The following is a 20,884-nucleotide window of genomic DNA, read 5'->3' as shown; positions in this document are numbered from 1 at the left end:
GAGAACTGTGCACACAGAAGAATCCTGAGAATTTATGTTTCTGTCAGAGGGTGTGAGTATCGGAAACCCGAGATCACATAGTGCTCCCCAAATGCCAGGCTAAATTAGAGTGACACACTCAATCAAAGCAGCCTCTCTTGATTCACTTTCCTTCATCAGAGTCCATTGTCCCCAGACACAGGCCAAAGGGGTCCCCAAAGCAGAGATGGGGAGCCTTGACCCCTGCTACTGTTTGCTGACTTTTATCACAGAAATAGAATTTTTTTTTTCTCAGATCAGACGGGTAATGTGCCAACATCGTAACAAGGTTTGAGGGCGGTACATCTCATGCATACAGCATGAACACCCAATCATCACGTTCATGAACCAAAGGATAGGAAGAAAAAGAATTCTTAAGACCCATCAGTAAGATGCATAAGGGGATTTATTAGGCAGAATCTTGAAAGTACAAACTCAAACAAGTAGAGTAAGTGCCCTCAAAATGGGGAGAGTCCCTTATGGCCCAGTCAAACTGGGACCAGGAGCTGCCCAAGGTGGAAGACAGGATGTGCCTCTGAGCTTCCAGGGTTGGAAAACAGATTGGTGCATATTAGCTGCATCTCATAAATTCCCACAAGACAGATGTGTTCAGAAATGACTGGCGAGTTAACAAGCAGGAATCAGAGAGAATAGTTCAGAAATTCACAACTTTTAGCATTGAAAGAAGTAACTGCTGCTCAACTTCAAATACTTAAATAGATAAAAATGAAGAAACACTATATTTGCAGCAAAGCTAAAACCAAGAATATGGCTATCAAACCCCTAGTTAGACTTCTGAATAGACAGGTGGCACCTAGTAAATCCTTTCTGTTAGAAAAACAAAAAGACTCAAGGAATATAGACTAAAAAGTGTGGCTCTCTAGAATTCCCAAGTTGTTAACATTATTACATTAACAATATTGTATTTGTTATGGTTTAGATCTAAAATGTCGGCCCCAAAGTCCCTTGTGTTTGGAAGGTGATTGGGTAGAAAGTATGCGATATGCGTTGATAGACGTCTCCATCGATGAGCTTAGTAGCTAAGTGTGCTGGTAGGAGGTGGTGTGAAGTCCAGCACTCGGTTTAAACCCCCACCATGCTGCCTACCTCCAGTAGGAAGAACAGCAAGGTGTATGCACATGTGTCAAAGTGTAAACAGGTGAGTTTTACCCTTGTTATGTACCATGTTACATTTCTGTTTTATTTATAATTTTTTATTAAATGTTTTCTTTTGATTTTTCTTCTAGAATTAGCCCAGTTCAGTACAATATCACATGAAAATCCACTTTTACAACTTTGGGAGGAGGTTGAAAGTGAGTCATTAGGTGACTTGGCTGAAGACGTTAGCAGGATATGACAGATAGTACAGAACGAAGACCTTGATTCAGACGAGGGAGAAAACAGTAATGTAAATAAATATTTGACTAGGCAAAGTTGCTACAAAACGGTCATGTATGCCTGAATGATCCAACACTAGAACTGGGTCTGAAAATATTGTTTGGTTTTTGCCAGGGGTGAACCCTATTATTGGACAGAATACCAGTGCTGCAATTCCATGTTGGAAATTGTTTGTAATGGAGGATGTGCTGCAGGATGTTTTGAACTACACTACTAATGAAGTACAAGTAAAACATTCTATATACATCAGTAGTAATACTCAAAAATAAGTTCATGGGCCGGGGATTTAGCTCAGTGGCACCATACCTGCCTGGCAAGCGCAAGGTCCTGAGTTCGATCCCCGGTACCACAAAAAATAAAAATAAAGAAATAAAGAAATAAATTCATCATGACACCTCACTATCTGAACTAAAAGCCTTCATAGCAGGACTTTATCACTGTAATTGTTTGACTCTAAAGGATTTATGGAAAAGTGAGAAATGTGGCATTGAGATTTTTAAAACAATAATGACACTTGAGATTTGGTTTCCTTCGAAATTGCCTACATTTTGATGACAAAAAAATCTCCCAAGAAAGAAAAAAATCCAATAATTGGGCTGCTGTTTGCTCATTTGTTGAAAGCTGTTTTGAACTTTCAAGCAATTTTTACACCATGAATACATGACAATTGACAAACAACTTGCATCATCAGTTTTCGGCAGTATGTGCCAACTAAATCTTCCAAATATGATATAAAAATATATGCCCTGGTAGATGCAAAGATGTTTTACACCTTGAGTTTAAAAATTTATCCTGAATCTCAGCCACCAGGTCTTTATTTGTGCAGTAATAAACCTTATGATATAGTGAATGGACTTGTTGCACCTATTTCAAAAAGTAACCCAAATGTCACATTCAATAATTGGTTCATTAGTTATCCATTGATGTTACATTTGCTAAAAGAACACCAGTCGACCAGCACAGAAACTATTCTCAAGAACAAAGCTGAGATCCCTAAAAAAATATTACAAGTTCACAATAGAGAAATGTATAGTACGATCTTTGGATTTCAGAAAGACGTAACTCTAGCCTCCTGTATAGTGAAGAAAAACAAAGTAATATACTGTCAACATTACACCATGATGACAAGATTGATAGTGAAGCTGGGCATGGTGGTACACACTTGTAATCCCAGCACTTGGGAAGCTGAGGCAGGAGGATCCTGAGTTCAAAGTTAGCCCATGTTATATAATGAGTTCAAGGCTAGCCTGGACTGCATAACCAGATGATGTCTCAAAAACAAATAAATGACTTGTGACCAGGAGACAGTGAGGACCCCCCAAGGCATGCCCACCAGCCACCAGTGTAGCTGCGCAGGTGCCTGCAACAACAGCCCCCCACCCCGCCCTGGCCTCTTGGCTCTGCAGCTACTTGGTTCCACACCACAGGGGCACAGAGGGACATAATGGCCATTGTCCTGAGCTGCAGAAGTGAACAACAGAGAGAGGGCTTCTCTCAGGCTCCCTGATGAAAACTGAGGCCCATTGAAAAAGTGAAGAGAATCTCTGCAGTAAAGGCACACCAGACCACCGTGCTTGGTAAGCTGGAGGGATCATCACCTCCCATCGGAACCTGGACTATCTTCAGGGGAAGGGCAGCTGGAACCTGCAGTAGAGCCTTCCAGAGTTCAACCTTGCAGGAGGACAGGGAGCTCAACTTGGGACTTGCAGCCAGAAACCTGCCTGAATCTCACGGGTCTGTGACTGGCTTACTGAGACTCATTGACTTATAACTGCACACTACTGCCACTGTTGTCTATTGTGACAGCAGACATACCCTGAAGGAGGCCCTTCATTTTTATCTTTTATTTGTTATTTTCAAAATTACCATTTTTTTGCTCTTATTTTTAAATTTTTTCTTCTTTTTCTACTCTTTTAAAATTTTAATTTTTCTCTTTTTTCTTTCTTTTCTCCTTTCTTTCTCTCTCTCCCTCGCTCCCTTGCTGTCCCACATTGTTCTTCATCTCCCTTTGTGTTCTTGTTCTGGCCCTAATTCGTATTTCTTCTTTATTTTTCTTTTCTTCTCTTTCCTTCTCTCACCCGTGTCCTCTGACTTCACTGCTAACCTTCCCCTATCCTTCTTCCTACCTATTCCTCCCTCCCCAACTCCTTCTAACTCCCCATCCCGAAGGGTAAAGTTGCTATATTGAAGAGTTTATTCACTATAAACATATGTTGGGCTGGTTCTTGATTTTGATTTAATTCACACAGTTAAAGGTGATAGATTAAAAACAAACAAATGAAAAAAAGATTGACAGTGAATCCTCAACACAAATGAAGCCAGAAATGGTCACATTTTACAACAAAACTAAAGGTGGAATAGATGTTGTTGATGAATTATGAGGCAAGTATGATGTCACTCAAAACACAAAGCATTGGCCAATGGTCATGTCAGGCATCAGTAGTTTCATAGTTTACAAAGAAAATAACAACCACAAAATATCACAGAGAACTTTTCTTAGAGGATTGGCACTGGAATTGATAAATGATCAATTACAACAGAGGAAGAACAGTATGCATGTGCGAAAAAATACTCCTCAAAAGAATTCTGGAGCAGACCAGTGAACAGCAGATGAAACATCACAGGAAAATCAGCAAGATGTCAAGTGTGTCTACCAAAGACAGGAAAACAAAACACATATGCTATCAGTGTGAGACTTGTGTATGAATCATGCTGTTTTCATGTGTGAAAACTACCTTAAGTGTGATAATTGAAGTAAAGATTATTTTTGTGGTAGAGTTTTATTTGTGTTTTTATTAGAGTTCACATAGGAATTTATTTCTGGTGTTATTTTTTAGATTTAGTAAGCAAACCAACAGTTGATGTAGAAAATGTTGATGTTTATTCCAAACACTCAGTATATATTTGATATATTTTATTTATATTTCATTTTTCCATTAAGTATACATTGTTTAATATAATAAAACTCATAAAATTAAAATTAATAATTCATTAATAGAAATAATTCTAAAAAATAAACTTGGGCATTTCACACCTGCCATAATGCACCTTTCAAAAATTTGCTGTGATGCCCCCGGGGATATTGATATGGAAAAGTTTTAGATAACTTAATAGATTGAATATTAAGGTAGTTGTAGAAGCAAAATAAGTAATGTGTCCTTTTAAGATTTGCTTTTCCTGTAACTCCTTGTTTAAGGTGAGGATTATCTAACTCTAACCAGTAACTTCATTAACCTAACAAAGTTACCATGCCAGGGTGAATTTACAATGTATATGGCCTATCTTGTGTCTGTGACTTGTAAATAGGAACTGGAATTGTATTTACATATCAAAAACCACTAGGGATAAGATAATGGCTAAAAAGGATATAAAAAGGGAAATGCTGAACAAAGGGCACGGATATTAACCAGACTGGTTTCTGGCATGCCCATCCGCTGCGGGAAGAAATTTTATTATTTTATCTGAATTCTGTGTCTCTGTGTATTTCTTTCCAAGATTTCCGTAACAATATAAAATTCATAAATTTTTCCCAGCTACTCCTCAGAGAACTAATATTAGAATATATAGAAAATGCAAAAAAAGAAAAGACCACCTAAAATTAAAGACCCAGTCAAGAAATGGGCAAGTGAAATGAACAGACATTTCACAGAGGAAGAAGTACAAATGGCCAACAAATATATTTTAAAATGTTCAAACTCTCTGGCTTTTAGAGAGATACAAATTAAAGCAAAGCTAAGATTCCATCTTACTATGGAAAGAATAGCAATCATTAAGAAGTAAAAAAATAACAAATGCTGGCACGGCTGTGGTGAAAAGGCATGCTTCTACATTGTCGGTGGGAATACAAACTAGTTCAACTGTTATGGAAATCAGTATGGAGATTTCTCAAAGAACTAAAATTAGAAATTCCATATGACTCAACTATCCCCCTTCTAGACATCTACCCCAAAGAGCATAAGACATTGTACTATAGTGATACATGTTTATGAATGTTTATAGCAGCTAAATCATAATTGCTAAATCCTGGAAGCAGGTTGTATACCCATCAACAGATGACTGGATAAAGAAAATGTGATATCTGTCTATAATGGAATACTACTCAGCTATAAAGAAGGGTAAATTTGAGACATTTGTGGGAAAATAGAGGCACCTGGAAAATATAATGTTGAGTGAAATAAAGCAGACACACAATCTTTTTTTTTTTTTGGTACTGGGGATTGAACTCGGGACCTTGTGTTTGTGAGGTAGGCAGCGGAACCACTGAGCTAAATCCCCAGCCCGTAGACACACAGTCTTGACTACCATATGGTATCTCTTATTTGAGTAAGGCAAAGTACAAAGAGAAAAATAAAGGATGGCTAGAAGGAGACAAGAGGATGGGTCTCTTGCAGATGGGAAGGGGTCCAGAGGACCAAGGGCAAGGGGTAATGGGGAAATGTGAAGAGTGAAGAAATGCCATGTACAGGATCCTAACAACTTCAAGAAATGTGGACATCATATTGCATGCCATAAACATGAACTAAAATGAATAATATCAATAATGTAAAAGGGGAAAGAGGAACTAGAGGAGATTGGAGGGAAGGAAGGAGATTTAAAAAAGAAACAGCCAGGTGTTGTGGTGCACACCTGTAATCTCAGCACTTGGGAGGCTGAGGCAGTAAGATTGCCATGAGTTCAAAGCCAGCCTGGGCTACACAATGAGTTCAAGGCCAGCCTGAACTATATAGGAAGACCTTGTCTCAAAAAACCAAAACAAATAAATAAAAAATCAAAATAAAAAAGAAATAAGCTGTACTATGTATATGTACCAGATGCCCAAGATAATTGTATAATGCATGTACAGCAAGCATGTACTGTACTAACAAATTTTTTAAAAATAATAAAAAGAAATTCATGACCACCAAACCAGTACTCCAAAAAATTCTCAAGGATATGCTAGAAAGAGACAACGAGGATAACAGTGCCAAAAAATCTAATAGAATGAATGCACAAAGCAGGGTAAGCAGTTAAGTAGAAAAGGAAAAATGGTGTGTGTGTGGGGATCAGCAACAGGAAAATAATACAATGACAGGAGTAAGTCAATACATTTCAGTAATAACTGTCAATGTGAATGGTCTCAATTCCTCACTCAGAAGACACAGATTGTCAGAATAGATCAAGGAACAAAATCCCTCTGAAAGCAGCCATTATGAGAGCATTCCAAACAAATGAGCCCTGCAGAGCTGGACTCATGGGTCAGACTCTGGATATACCAGCCTCGTCTTCCCATCACCTCTCCTCTAGACACTGGGGAATGCTGCAGCCTAGTAACATGCTCACCAGTGCTCACTGAGGGCAGGGGCATCCTATCTTGACCAGCACTCACCAAAGGCCAGGGAAGCCCCCACTCTGAGCAGACAGAGGATAAGCAGGCTAACAGGGCCTGTGGACTCACATGGGCATGCACTCCTGCTCACTGATTCTGCGTACCCTGCCTGAGAGCAAACTGCCTGCTGACTGCCGCAGACCCCTGCATGGGAGTGAACATGCCAGTTGATTCCCACAGACTCCTCACCCATAAATTCCTACAGAACTCCACCAGAGTGTGAGCGCACCCGCTAATGATGTGGTCCCTTACCTGCAAACAAATCCACCCCAACTCCTGCAGACACTCTGCTGACACATTAAGGAGCCTGCACATTCTTGCAGACCTGCACCTACCACCAAGCTTCCCTGCAGAGTGCAGACCTGTGAATGAACATGGACACTTACTCTGCCACCACACTGGGGGGGGGGGTCCCTAAACCAAGCCCAGTGACAGCATCAGATTCTTCCTGCTAGCTGGAGGGTAGAATTCTTGAAAATCAGTTAGTTTGGGTTTTGAGTGCAAGGGAAAAGAGGAAATTGGTGTGGCTGTCTGCAATCAGACTGTAACTAAGATTTTTTTTTAAAAGGAAAAGAAAAACAAAGGAATCACCAACAGAGAAAGAGCACAATGTTAGGAACTAATTAATCAACAGCTTAGAGTAATGTCTCTTAATGTTAATGGCCTCAACTCCCCTATTAAAAGACACAGATCAGCAGACTGGATAAAAACAAAAAACAAAAAACAAAAACCAGAATCCAACAGTCTGTTGCATTCAAGAAACACATCTAATCAAAAAAGATATTTATAAACTAAAAGAATGGAGAACAATATTTCATACACCAAGACCCCAAAAATAGTCAGAGATAGCAACTTTAATCTCAGACAAGTAAACTCAAAGCTAAAACTGATCAGAACAGACAAAAAAAAAAAGTCACTATGTTAAGGGACTAGTCCAAGAAGAGAAAATACATACATATATATGCATAGAATACTAGACCACCTACCTTCATAAAATAAATACTGCTGGACATAATGCATCAAACAAACACTAACACTAATCATAGTGTGTGACCTCAATACCCATTTCACAAAGAAACAGATCAACTAAACCAAAAATCCATAAGGAAATATCAGAGCCGAACCACACCCTTGAATGTATGGACTTAATATATATCCTACAGCAGAGTACACATTCTTCTCAGCAGCACACAGAACTTTTAGTAAAATAGACCACATACTATTCCACAAAGTCTGCTTAAATAAATATAAAAGAATTAATCCCATGTCTTGGTTACTTTTTTCATTGCTAAGATAAAATATCAGACACACAAAGTTAAAAGAGGAAAGGTTGGGTTGGGGATTTAGCTCAGTGGTTCTGCCGCCTGCCTTGCAAGGGAAAGGTCCCGAGTTCGGTCCCTGGGACCAAATAAAAAAAGAGGAAAGGTTTATTGTAAATCACTGTTTGAGGTGGATTCAGTTCATATCTGGCTGGCTTCAAGGCAGGGTGGCATGGCAGAGGAGCATCACAGAGGAGAAACAGTTCATGGTGGGCAGGCAGGAGACAGCAAAGCAGCAACAGCAAGCAACAGCAGCAGCCCTCTTTCTGTCCCTTATATTCTATCCACCCTTAGGGCAGGTAGCACTCAGACCCAGAGTAGGGCACCCTTTATCCTAGGATCACACCATTAATCCCATCACATCCTTGATCCCAGCATCACACACCCTAGATCTAGCCACCCTTGAAAATCCCCACCTATGACCACATGAGGCATTGAGGGGACATCTAGATACAAGCCAAAACATTCCATGTTTACTTTCATACCATTGTGCAACAAACTGAAAATCAATCACAGAAGAAAGCCCAGAAAATTTAGAAAGACCTGGAAACTTAATAAGATACTCCTGAACAACCAATGGGCTACAGAAAAAAATCAAGGAAGAAATTGAACAATTTCTGAAATCAAATTAGTCCAGAACAACACACCAGAACCTATGGGACACAAGGAAAACAGTGCTAAGAAGAAAATATTACAATCAATGCTCACATTAAAAAAACAGAGCAAGTCCAAATACAGAACTTAGTGAGAAATCTTTTTCTCTTTTTTTGGGGGGGGGCGGGGGGTACTAGGAATCAAACTCAGCATCTCACACTTGCCAGGCAGGTGCTGTGCTGCTGAGCTACATCCCTGGCCCGAGAAATCTCAAGATATTCAACAAATATCCAATCTCAAACCAAATTTAAGGAGTGAAATCATGAAGATCGAGCAGAAATAAATGAAATTGAGACCAAAAAGCAAAGAATCAACAAATTGAAGAGCTAGTTTTATCAAAGAATAAACAAAATAGATAAACCCTTAGCCATAACTTACCAAAAGAAAAAGACTCACACCAGTGCAATTAGAAATGAAAATGGCAAAATCACCAAAGACACTGTCAAAATCCAGAAGATAGTAATTACTACGAAAAATTTATTCCAACAAATTGGAAATTCTTGAAGAAATGGACAGATTCCTAGACTCATATGAATTATTAAAACTAAACCAAGAAGACATAGAAATTTTCTCTCTCTCTCTTTTTTTTTTGGTACTGGGGATTGAATTCCAGTCCTTGCGCTTGCACAGCAGGCAGCAAAACCACTGAGCTAAATCCCCGGCCCTAGACATAGAAATTTTAAACAATCCAATAACAAACAATGAAATTGAGGGAGTAATAAAAGACCTACCAACTAAAAGAAGCCAAGGACCTGATGGATTCCTTGCTGAATTCTACAAAACCATTAAGGATATTACATCACTAATACTCCTCAAATTCTTCAATGAAATAGAAAGGGAAGTAGTGCTTCAAAACTCATTTATGGAAGCCAGCATCACTCAGACCCCAAAACCAGACAAAGACCCATCTAAGAAAGAAAGCTGCATGCTAATCTCCATAATGAACATAGATGCAAAAATCCTCAATAAGATATTGGGTCATAGAATGCCACACATCATCAAAAAGATCATACATTGTGACTAACTAGATTTCATCCTAGAGTTGCAAGGTTGGTTCAACATATGCTAATCAACAAATGTACAACACATAAACAGAACCAAGGACAAAATCCACATGATCATCTCAATAGATGCATGAAAAGCTTTTGACAAAATCCAAAACCAATTCATGATTAAAAAAAAAACAACAGAAGAAACTAGGTACAGAAGAACCTTACCTGAATTTGATAAAAGCCATTTATGAGAAACCAACAAGGAACATCATATTAAAAGGAGAAAAAACTGAAAGCTCTCACTCTAAAATCAGTAACAAGGATGCTCACTATTACCACTTCTGTTCAACATAGTACTTGAAATATTAGCCAGAGCAATCAGACAAGAAAAGGAAATAAAAGGGATATACAGAGAGAAAGAAGTCAAACTGTCATTATTTGCAGATGACATGATCCTCTCCATAGAAAATTCAAAAAATTCCACTAAAAGACTCCTAGAATTAATAGTCAAATTCAACAGTATAGCAGGATACAAAATCAGTAGCTTTCATGTATACTAATAATGAACTCACTGAGTAAGAAATTAGGAGAACAATGAAGAAAAATTAAATACCTATGAATTAACCTAACCAAGGAAATGAAAGACCTCTACAAGGAAAACTACAGCATCTGAAAAAGGAGATTGAAGAGGACTTCAGAAAATGGAAAGATGTCCCCTGCTACTGGATAGGCAGAATCAATATTGTCAGAATAGCCAGACTCCCAAAACTGAATCTATATATATATGTGTTCAATACAGTCTCAATCCAGTCCCAACAGCATTCCTCATGGAACTAGAGAAAACAATCCTAAAATTCATATGGAACCAGAAGAGACCCAGAATAGCAAAAGCAATCCTGGACAACAAGAGCAAAGCAGGGGGCATCACAACATCTAACCTCAAGTTATACTACAAAGCAACAGTCATAAAAATGACATGGTTTGGGCACAAAAACAGACATATGGATCAATGGAACAAAATGAAGGATGCAGAAAAAGCCCCAGATATATTCTACTTGATCTTAGACAAAGGAGCCTAAAACATACGTTAGAGGAAATATGACCTCTTTAGTGAATGATGCTGGGAAAACAGGCTATTTGCAGAAGATTGAAGCTGGACCCATATCTCTCACCATGTACTAAACTAAAGTCAAAATTGATCAAAGACCTAAACATTAAAACAGAAGTAAAGACCCTTATTTTATTTAATTTTAGGATTTTTTGTCCAACCTTCAAGGTTTAGTTTTATTTTTGAATGTTTATTTTTGAATGTTTAAAACATTTTATTTACAAAATAAAAACTACACTTGTTATTTTCAGGGAAATGATGTTTCCTTCCTTTCACTGAAGCCCTGTATGACCAATTATCAGTCTCATTTTCTTCTTTCTTGTGTTTCTTTTTAGTAAAAGATTTCTGATAAGCAATCAAGTGAAAAAAGGAAACATTAAAAAAAAACAACTAACAACTATGATCTTGAGCAAATCTCTTTGGACCTTCCACACACAAAAGGGGCATCATTTTTGCCTCATTATGAGTTTTAGGGATCGAGACATGAAGACGAAGAGTCCAAGGGGTTATTAAGGTCACTGGTCATCAGTTACCTACTCAGTACACGTGGGTCATGTATTGAAAGGGAATAAATAGATAACTAACCAGTAGCTTTCAAGTTTCCTAAGGACAGAACAACTGAGCTGTCACCAAGGACTGGGTTAGTAGTACATTGGCCTCTCCATAGTGTAATCTGGATTCTTAAGCAAACTTCTGAGAGGGAGATGTTTTCAAAGACTCAGTGAATGAATGAATGTTTAGAATGCCTTTTCCACAGGTGATCACAAAGGAAGGGAATGAAGGGAGAGTTTCCCCACTAATGAGGAGGCTGCTGGTTTTCCAGAGCTGCCTGGGAGTCACTGAGCACCCCATTTGGTGCAAGCGGGGAGTGCTGTTAGGCGTTCACACGCAGCAGGTAACGCACACACGCGCACACCTATTTCCCCAAAGATGAATGAAAGCTTTTGTCCTTCAAGAGGATTTGCATAGTAAAGAAATATTGCTTAATAGCTCAGCACATGCATTAACCTAAGAAGGGTTTAAAAGTCATTTACTGTGAAGAATGCTTTATTGTCAGACTATTTTCAATTGGAAATTTATTACCATTTTATGCCAAAGGTTATCATTTCCCTTCATTTTATATCTAATTTAACATTTTTATGAGACAGATTTAACAACAGATTATAAGATGTTATTTCTTAATTACATTTTTACATCTCTGCTGAGAGATTTTTTACTTCTCTGCTGTTCCTTACCAATTTTTCACTGAAGTATATAACAGAATTTCAGCAATAACAGTAAATAGAGGCTTAAAAATTATTGCTTGTCTGATACAAATTTGGGGGACTTTCTAAAATATCAACTTGTGTTTAAAAAGTGTTAATGGACAATGAGTTTACTATGTACAGCAGGATAGATGCTGAAAAAACCCAAAGACAAATTTAATTTCCATATATGGAAATAAAGTACTTAGGACACAGGAAAGAAATGGTTCTGTTTTTTGCTGATCAGACCACAATTGAGATAAAGGGTTCAATTTAGGAAAACATAATCTCAGAGAAATATGGAAGAGGGCTCCAGAGAGGACAGAGAGAATCTCCCAACAGTCACGGAAAAAGCATGGAAGGAATTTGGGACTGACCTGTGGAAGAAAACACAAGAGGGAGACAGGATAATGCTCTGAAAGTAGATAAAGTGTCACTAAGTAAAAGAAAATGCAAACTTACGTGGTATTTGTTCAAAGATCTAGGATTTTTGTGTAGAATTCAGAAGGAATTATTTTACAATTGTGTTTTGGTAAACAGAGCTGTATAAAAAGGGGATATAGGGTCGGGGATTTAGCCCAGTGGTTCCAGAGCCTGCCTCGCAAGCGCAAGCTCCCTAGTTCGATCTTCGGTACCAAAAGAAAAAAGGAATATATATATATTTCCCCACTGATGCACGTATTTACAAAATGACTTCCAGGAAATCTCTCTTACAGCTGATGTTAAACATCTCATAATTTATAAATTATAAACTCATAATTTATAAATAAGAATAAAGGAGTCAACATTTTAAAATCATTTGTTCAATGTCATACAAATAAAAGCAAGTCAAAAAACCAGGCATATAATAATATTTTAACAACCACCACACTGAATACCACTGTGTCAATTTAAATATATTATTTTGGAAGAATTTTAATAAATGCCTTTAAAATGCAAGCATCTCAAATTATCTGTCTGTCTTCTAGCCATGAGATTCAAAAAGATTAAATAAGTTCCTGAAGCATACTCAGCTACAAAATGTCATTGTTTGCTTTTAAATCCAGATCTCCTATTTATTAGGAATTTATGTACCTGATATATCATTCTAGTTGTTATTGTAAAATTAAATGTGTTACTTCTCAAATGAAGAAGTAGAAATGGCAAATAAATATATGAAAAAATGTTCAGCATCGCCGGTCATTTGAGAAATGCAGATGAAAACAACACTGAGATTCCATTTCACTCCAGAAAGAATGGCTGTTATCAAGAAATCAATCAATAACAAATGCTAGCAGGGGTGTGGGGAAAAAAGAACCCTTCTCCACTGTTGTTGGGAGTGCAGACTGGTGGAACCACTGTGGAAATCAGTGTGGAGATTCCTCAAAAAACTAAAACTAGAGAGGTTCCATTCAACCCAGCTATTCCCCTTCTTGATATCTTCCAGAAAGAATTAAAAGCATCATACCACAGTGATATATGTGCACCCATGTTTATAGCAGCACAGTTTGTAAGTTAATTCTTGGAAACAGCCCAAATGCCCATCAACTGACAATTGGATAAAAAAGATGTGATTCTTTTTTGTATACAGTGGAGTACTAATCTGCCATAAAGAAGGATGAGCTTCTGGCATTTATAGCTAAATGGATGGACCTTGAGACCATACTCTTCGGTGAAACAAATCAAACAGTCATGTTTAAATACCACACTGTTTCTCTGGTGTGAGAAACCGAAAGTGGAAATGAAGACTAAAGTGTATAATAGGTATTGGGAAATGGGAAGGGGAACGAGGGAGGAGGGAAGGAGAAAGGAAGGAAGGGACAAGAAAAAAGAGAAAATAAAAGGAAAAAATGGAAACAAAGCTTTTGTACATAGGGAGGGGAGAGGGCTGGAGGAGAGGGGGGAATAGGAAGAAAGAGGCAGGATGTACCATGTACAGGTGCAAATTCCCTATGAGGAGTGTTAGCATTATGTACGCCTAAAATGTGCCAATAAATGTTTTGCTATAAAAAAGAAAATAAGGGCCAGGGATTTAGCTCAGTGTTTCTGGCGCCTGCCTTGCAAGCGTAAGGTCCAGAGTTCCATCCCTGGTACCAAAACAAACAAACAAACAAACAAACAAAAAGACACAATAAAAAAGAAAATAAATTAAATATGTTAATATCTTCCTAATTCTAAAGTAACACTTGGTTTTTACAGATATTTTGGAAGATATAGAGAAGTATAGAGAACAATGATCATCCATAATTTCCAAATGCAAAGATTGATTGATTCACTCGCTGTGCTACCCAAACTACCACGAACACTCTTGCAGTTGAACAAACAGGTATGTTATTCTCTTTACAGAGAGAGGAACCACAGCATGGGAATCATGGGGTCTTGTTAAGGCAGTGTTGTAAGATTTGTGCTTAGGATCAGTTGAGTGTTTTAGGAAAGGGATTTCATTCTAGATTATCCCCTGTCAGAAGTATGACAGTTCTGTATTTGATATCTCTAGAAATCTTATTGAGAGGAAGGACAGGGCCGGGGATGTAGCTCAGTGGTGCCACATCTGCCTGGCAAGCACAAGGTCCTGAGTTTGATTCCTGATACCCCCCCACAAAAAAAAGAAAGAAAAAGAGGAAGGAAACATTTAAAGGAAGACAGAGTTATAATATATAAAGAAAAAATCATCAGTTATAGTGTCCTAGAGAGGGGGTATTTGGTATTTTGGAATATCACACTGCCCTTCTGTCTGTTCTTAGACAAGATTATGAACACTAACCTTCTGACATGGCTTCTGTCTAATAGAAACATGACGTGGGTATCAGGCCAGCTCTGTTCTTCTTTCTCTCTCAATTCAAATTTCATCCCATAAATATTCAATAAGTAAACATTTAATAACTAGTTTTGAGCAACTACTTACAAAAAAAAGATATAGTGAAGAAAGCACAGTCCATGTCTTGCTGAGGATTATATTCTAATGTGGAGATTAGTAGGTGTATTGGAATAAAAGACAAAATGTCCACTTTTTCTCAACATAGGAAATTCTGTGACCTCAAAGGATATAGGGATTTTTCCCTAGCAGCAAGCAATTAGTTCCCAGCGGGTGAGGTCCTCTCATCTAATACAGTTCTGACGCTACCTGGAAATAGCATCAGATCACACATGTTGAGGGATCAGAAGACAAGATGGTGCCCCCCTCTTGGATCCCAGTGATAAGGCCCACATTGTTTTACCTATGCTGCTGATCCACCAGATATAAACTGGAGGTTATTGGGTTTAATTGCCTTGTCATAATGACAGAGTAACCTTGCCTGAGATTGGCATTCCCTAACAGATACACAACATGGCCCAACTCTGGATGTCAGCAGTGAAGAAGAGGGTCTTACAACCTACCGTTGAACAAAGTTACCTCTGAGAAATTATGGCTATCTCCAAGACAGAAAGATAGGGAAAAATTCGTTTCTATGACCTTGGAGAAGAGAAATTCTAGTTTCTATGGTCTGCCTTGAGGAGGGACTTGTGAGCCAGGAACTGTGGAAGAAAACATATATATTTGCAAATATGTATGTATGTGAAGACATTTATCTATATACATATAGTCACATAAAATATCACAACAAGCAAAAAATAAATATATATGACAAGATCAGTTATTGATAATGCCAAATGCTGTGATGAAAAATAAGCGAGGACAGAAACTGAATGTGAAAGATTCTCTTCAATAAGGCAGGAAATGCAGTTTTGAGGTGACTGGAACAGAAATCTGAATGAAAGGAAGGAACAAATTATGAAAATGTCTGAGAAAAAAGAATTTTGCAGAAGAAATAAGAAAAGTTTCAGGGATGAAGGGAGGAGCAGAGTCTGCTAGGCATGTTTGAAGAACAGCAAGAGGGCCAGTGGGATAGCAATGGAGTGATAAGGAGTCTGGTTTAGGAGATAATGTCCAAGGGAGGATGAGGAAAGAGAGGTAGGATCATGTAAGACTTTGAACACAATGATAAAATGTTTGGATTTTATTCTAAATGTGTAGAAGTCACTGGAGAATTTTGAACAAGAAAAGAGCATTATGTATGTAGTTTTACTAAGATATAATTGATATACAAAAACTGCACATATATTAAAGAATCTCTCTGGCTGAGAGTGAGGGAACGTTCCTGCAAGTGTGGCAGGTACAATGTAAGCTGGGTGACTAAGACACAACTTCGTGGGCTAGGCCTACAGCTCTGCAGTGGGGCACTGGCCTAGCAGGACAAGGCCCTACGTTTGATATCCAGCACCACAAAAACAAAACAAATAACAACACCAAAACAACTGTATTAGCCTAGATGAGAGATGATGCCTTAGTATTCAATATGGTGGCCACTGCCAACGTGGGTACTGAGCACTTGTCATGGGCCTGGATGAGATCACCATAGAAGTAAGGATGATGCAGAAAGAAGTGAAAAAGGACTGAAACCAGGAGTACTAGGGGAAAAGGAGTTCCTCTCTTTCAGCAGAAAGGAAGGCAGAAAACGCGGCCTGGATGCAGGTGAGGGGGAGCTTGGGGTGGTGAGTGCACTTGTTTTTCTGTTTTTTTGCTTTTTTATTTTTTAAAGGAGGAAAAGTTTATTTAGTTCACAGTTTGTGGAGGTTTCAGTGCATAACTGGCAGGCTCCAAGTCAGGGTGACACAGCAGACAGGCATTGCAGAGGAGAAACAGTTCATGGCAGGCAGAAGGTAGAAAAGCAAGTAACAGATGACCACAGCACTTTCTATCCCTATATCTTACTCAGACCACTTAGGGCAGGTAGCACTCACACCTTTAATCATAGTGCCCATGATCCTGGTATTGCAACATGAATCAATTCCAGTGTCACACGCTCCAATCCAGCCATCTCTGAGAAAGCCCCACCTATGACCACATGAGGCTTTGGGGGGACAGCTAGACAGGAGCCATAACATTCTGACCCTGGCCCCCAGAGACTGATGCACATTACTTTATGCAAAAAGCATTTAGTCCATATCTGAGAGTTGGCAAAGCCCTAACAGATTCAGCACTGCTGAAAAGTCCAAGTCCCAAGTCTCCTCTGAGATTTAAGGCAAACTCTTAGCTGTGAGCCCCTGTACAAATGAAAAGAAAGTTAAATCCTTCCAACATTCAATGGCACAGGGTAGACATTTTCATCCCAAAAGTTAAAAACAAGGGGATAGCAAGGAATGGGACCAAAGCAAGACCAAAATCCAGCAGGGCAAACATTGAATCCCACAGTTCCATTTCCAGCAAACCAGGCAATCTCTGGCAAGTTGTGAACTCAGAGGAGCTTGGGAAGCTCCACCCATACAGCACTGCAGTTGATTGTAGCTCCCATGGCATCTCTCTGGGACCAGCTCTGCTCCCTCCTTGCCGTTTTCCTCTGGTGATCCATGCTCTTGGCTTCTCCAAACTTCTGGGGTCTCCAATACATCCTCGGCTTTACACTCACAGCTTCACACACTGCCCTTTCAGGGACACACTGTCTGGCCTCCCAGGCTTTCTTCCGAAATCTGGGTGGAAGCCTTCCTGACCCCACAACTCTTGCATTCTGCATGAACCCAAAACCAGCACCACGTGGATGATGCCAAGGTCTGCCACCAGCTGGAGCAGTAGCCAGGCTTCCTTCTCTCTTGGCTGGAGGAGGGGAGGGCCTATGATCTAAATCCTGAGCAACAACTTCCCTAGGCCACTGCCATTCTGGAACACGGTGCTCTGGGGCTCTCTTCTCAAAGCAAAGTCTTTCACCTTTGCAACTCTGAGGCTGCAGAGGCTGGAGTGCTGTTGGTTCTTGTGATGTCCTCAGGCCATCTTTTCTGTTGTTTTCTTCTGAAATACTTGGCTTTTTCTTGCCAGTCTTTTCAGCAATCAATTTCTCCTATGTTCCATTTGTGCAGGCTGTAACACTGCTGGAGCTTCCTTTCTGGCCAAACTCAAAACATTTTAAATCATTCTGCTGGTCTCTTTGCTCTTGATTCTCAACATAGATATGGATAAAAGCCCCCAACAGTAGCCATACCACCGCCTCAACATTAGACTGCCTTGAAATTTCTTCTGCAAGATTAATTAGTCTGCCACCCTTAATCTCAGTCTCAGCAAAGTATCTGCTGAAAGTAAAGGAGAGGGAAGTGTGAGGAAAGAAGAGAGCATGTAAAATAGTCACCGTGAAAAGTGGGGGGCTGGTACCATGAGGGGAGATTTTAGTGTCTGCTTCATTGTCACTCTACCAAACATGTGTTTTCACAGAATGCAATGATTTCACTGTCCATGTATATGTTCCAGCATCCTGACCTTGCATTGTCCTCCTCTCTACAAGTAATCTTTTCCTCTGCTTACTCCCAATGAGGATCTGACCTTATAATCTACGTAAGACTGCCATCCTCCCATAACTTCAATCTCAAGCACCTTACTTTCTGATCACCTTCCAACTTTCTAGTTTATCACTTCCAGGGTCCCAAGTCCAGCATTCCTTAATGCCACCCACAGCCTTTGTATCCCTCTCACTTCACTCCTGCTTCAATCCCCACTTTATCTAGCTCAAATATCTTGATCAATCATCATCACCATCCTTTTGAACACAGCCTCCACTCCCTTCCCCTTATCTCTTTTTTGTGTTCACCTGGCCAAGTCCCAGTACTCCTGAGATAGAACACTCCACACACCCTCAAGCAGGGCTAGAGAAAGCCACCCAACCTTATGAGTTTCATTTTAAATTTAAGTTCAAGGATGACTATCATTCTGCTCAGTACTCATATTTCTTTCATCCAATCACTCTGTCACTTTTCCTAGGGACTATACCTTCCTGTCTCTCCTAAAATCTTCCAATTACCCCTCATTTTCCTTCTTAGCTAATTACTTTGCCATAGGTATAGAAGCAATTAGAAGAGAGCTTCCAGGAATCTGACCTGGTCTGCTGACCCTCAGCGCCTTGGCATGTGTCCTGGTGCCTGTGGCCCTCACCGTCCTCCTTGCTCAGGATCCTGTCTATCTTCACTGCTCCTGGACAGCACTCTGCGATTCTCCCATCTCTTTCCTTTTTCCTCAAATTTTCTTCCTCTTCTTGATTTTTCTGTCATTATACACTATATGCTATAATTTCTCTCATCCTAAAACAGTGCTATTTTAAAAACTCTACTTCCTCCACCAGCTACTACCCAGTTTCTTTTTCCCTTTAAAGAAAGAAAATTATTAGAATTAAGTGTGCACTGGTTCCAAGTCCTTTCCTTGCATTTTCTCCTGAATCCTCCCTCTCTAATCAGCATTTCCTTACCACTATCCCACGGAAGCTTCAAAATGTAAAATGGAATTGCCTATTTTCAGTCTTCATTTTACTCTGTCTGTCAGAGTCCATCTTTGAACCTATTTTTTTACTTGACTTCCAAGACACCAGAGCCTTCTGATTTTCTTTCTCTCTCACCAGCTATTCCTTTTGAACCTCAGAGAGATCAGACTTTCGCCTTCTCTTTTCTATCTCTGCTTACTATCTTGGTGAGCAAATTCAGCTTCATGGCCTTAAGTGTCACTGTATGTTTATAACTCCAAGATTTTGTCTTTGGCCCAGAACTGTCTCCGGAACGCCCTTCTTATATGTAACTTCCTACTCAGCGTGCCCACTCAAGCATCTAACTGGCACTTCAAATCTTCCACGTCCCAGTATTTCTGCCCTTCCAAACTCGTACTGTTCAGTCTTCCTCAGTCAGGGCTGAAAGCAACTTTACCCTTCCGATCTTTAATGCTTGCACCCGTCTTGACTCCTCTCTTTGTCTCACATCTCACATCCGATTTCTTAGAGCATTTACCCATCTCTTACTCTCTTAGGCCACGCCAGGTCTTCCCCAATGGCCCTAAAGATGAGAGCTTTCCTGTCTCATGCACTAGTGGTCTATGGCATACCATTTGAGAAGTCCTGGACATGTTTAAGAGAATAGAGAGAGGCTTTCTAAGCATAAGAATATAAAAGCATGATGAGTAAAATGGCATAGAGTACTGCTAGTCATTTAACTATAGCAAGGAAAGTAAGAGAGAAGGATGAAGAAACACAGAGGCCAGATTATGAATGGTCCTCTACTATTTACTAGGTAGCATGAACTGTATTGTGTAAGCAATGAGGCAATGAGAAGTCATGAAAAAGTCTTAAGTGGGAGGAAACATATACAGAATTGTGTGTATGTTAAAGTAAAAGATAAGCTACACAGGGAAAAATCTGGAATAGGGAAACAGTCAAAAGAAAAGTATTTGAGGTGGGGATGTATCCCAGTGAGACATAGTGCTTGCCTAGCATGTGTGAGGCCCTGGGTTCAATCCTTACCATCTTCAAAAAATAAAGCATTGGAAAATAAGTTGGACGTGGTGACATACACCTGTAATCCCAGTAGTATGGGAAGCTGAGTATGGGAAGGATCATAAGTTTGAGCCAAACCTGGCAACTTAGGGAGACCTTGTCTTAAAATAAAAAGAAAGGCATTTATGGTACATGGCACAGATCTGAACTAAGGTAGAAACTGTAGAGAGAGAGAAAATCAGGACAATGCTGAGAAATCTTAAAAATACAGAATCTGTCAGATTTGGTATATCATTGACTATCATTGAATATGAGGAAATTACATCAAGGATGATTCCATTTTCTGAATTGCACGTGTTTAGATAGTGGTGCTACCACTGAGATAGGAGATAAGAATAACAAACATAGAGAAGAGATTGATGCTTTTTTATTGGACAGGCTGAGGTCCATTTGTCCAGGGACATCAGAAGGAAGATGTCCAAGAAGTTTTAAAGTTTATTGATTCAGAGCATTAGAGGAAGGTTTGGGCCA

General features: G+C 39.3%; 1 non-coding gene across 1 annotated transcript; it reads right to left on the bottom strand.

The window, feature by feature from the left end:
- Window positions 1-273: 273 nt before the first annotated feature.
- On the bottom strand, window positions 274-375 carry LOC147829470 (small nucleolar RNA U13). The gene has a single exon (XR_015449054.1). It is a non-coding gene; the product is annotated as a small nucleolar RNA U13 (small nucleolar RNA).
- Between the last annotated feature and the right edge of the window lie 20,509 nt (window positions 376-20,884).

Source organism: Heterocephalus glaber, unplaced genomic scaffold, assembly GCF_053883595.1.
Source record: "Heterocephalus glaber isolate CG9 unplaced genomic scaffold, H.glaber_assembly_v1.0 deba00000594, whole genome shotgun sequence".
Taxonomy (NCBI): Eukaryota; Metazoa; Chordata; class Mammalia; order Rodentia; family Bathyergidae; genus Heterocephalus; species Heterocephalus glaber.
Note: the sequence above shows the minus strand (reverse complement) of the source record. Positions and strands in the feature narration are given on the sequence as shown.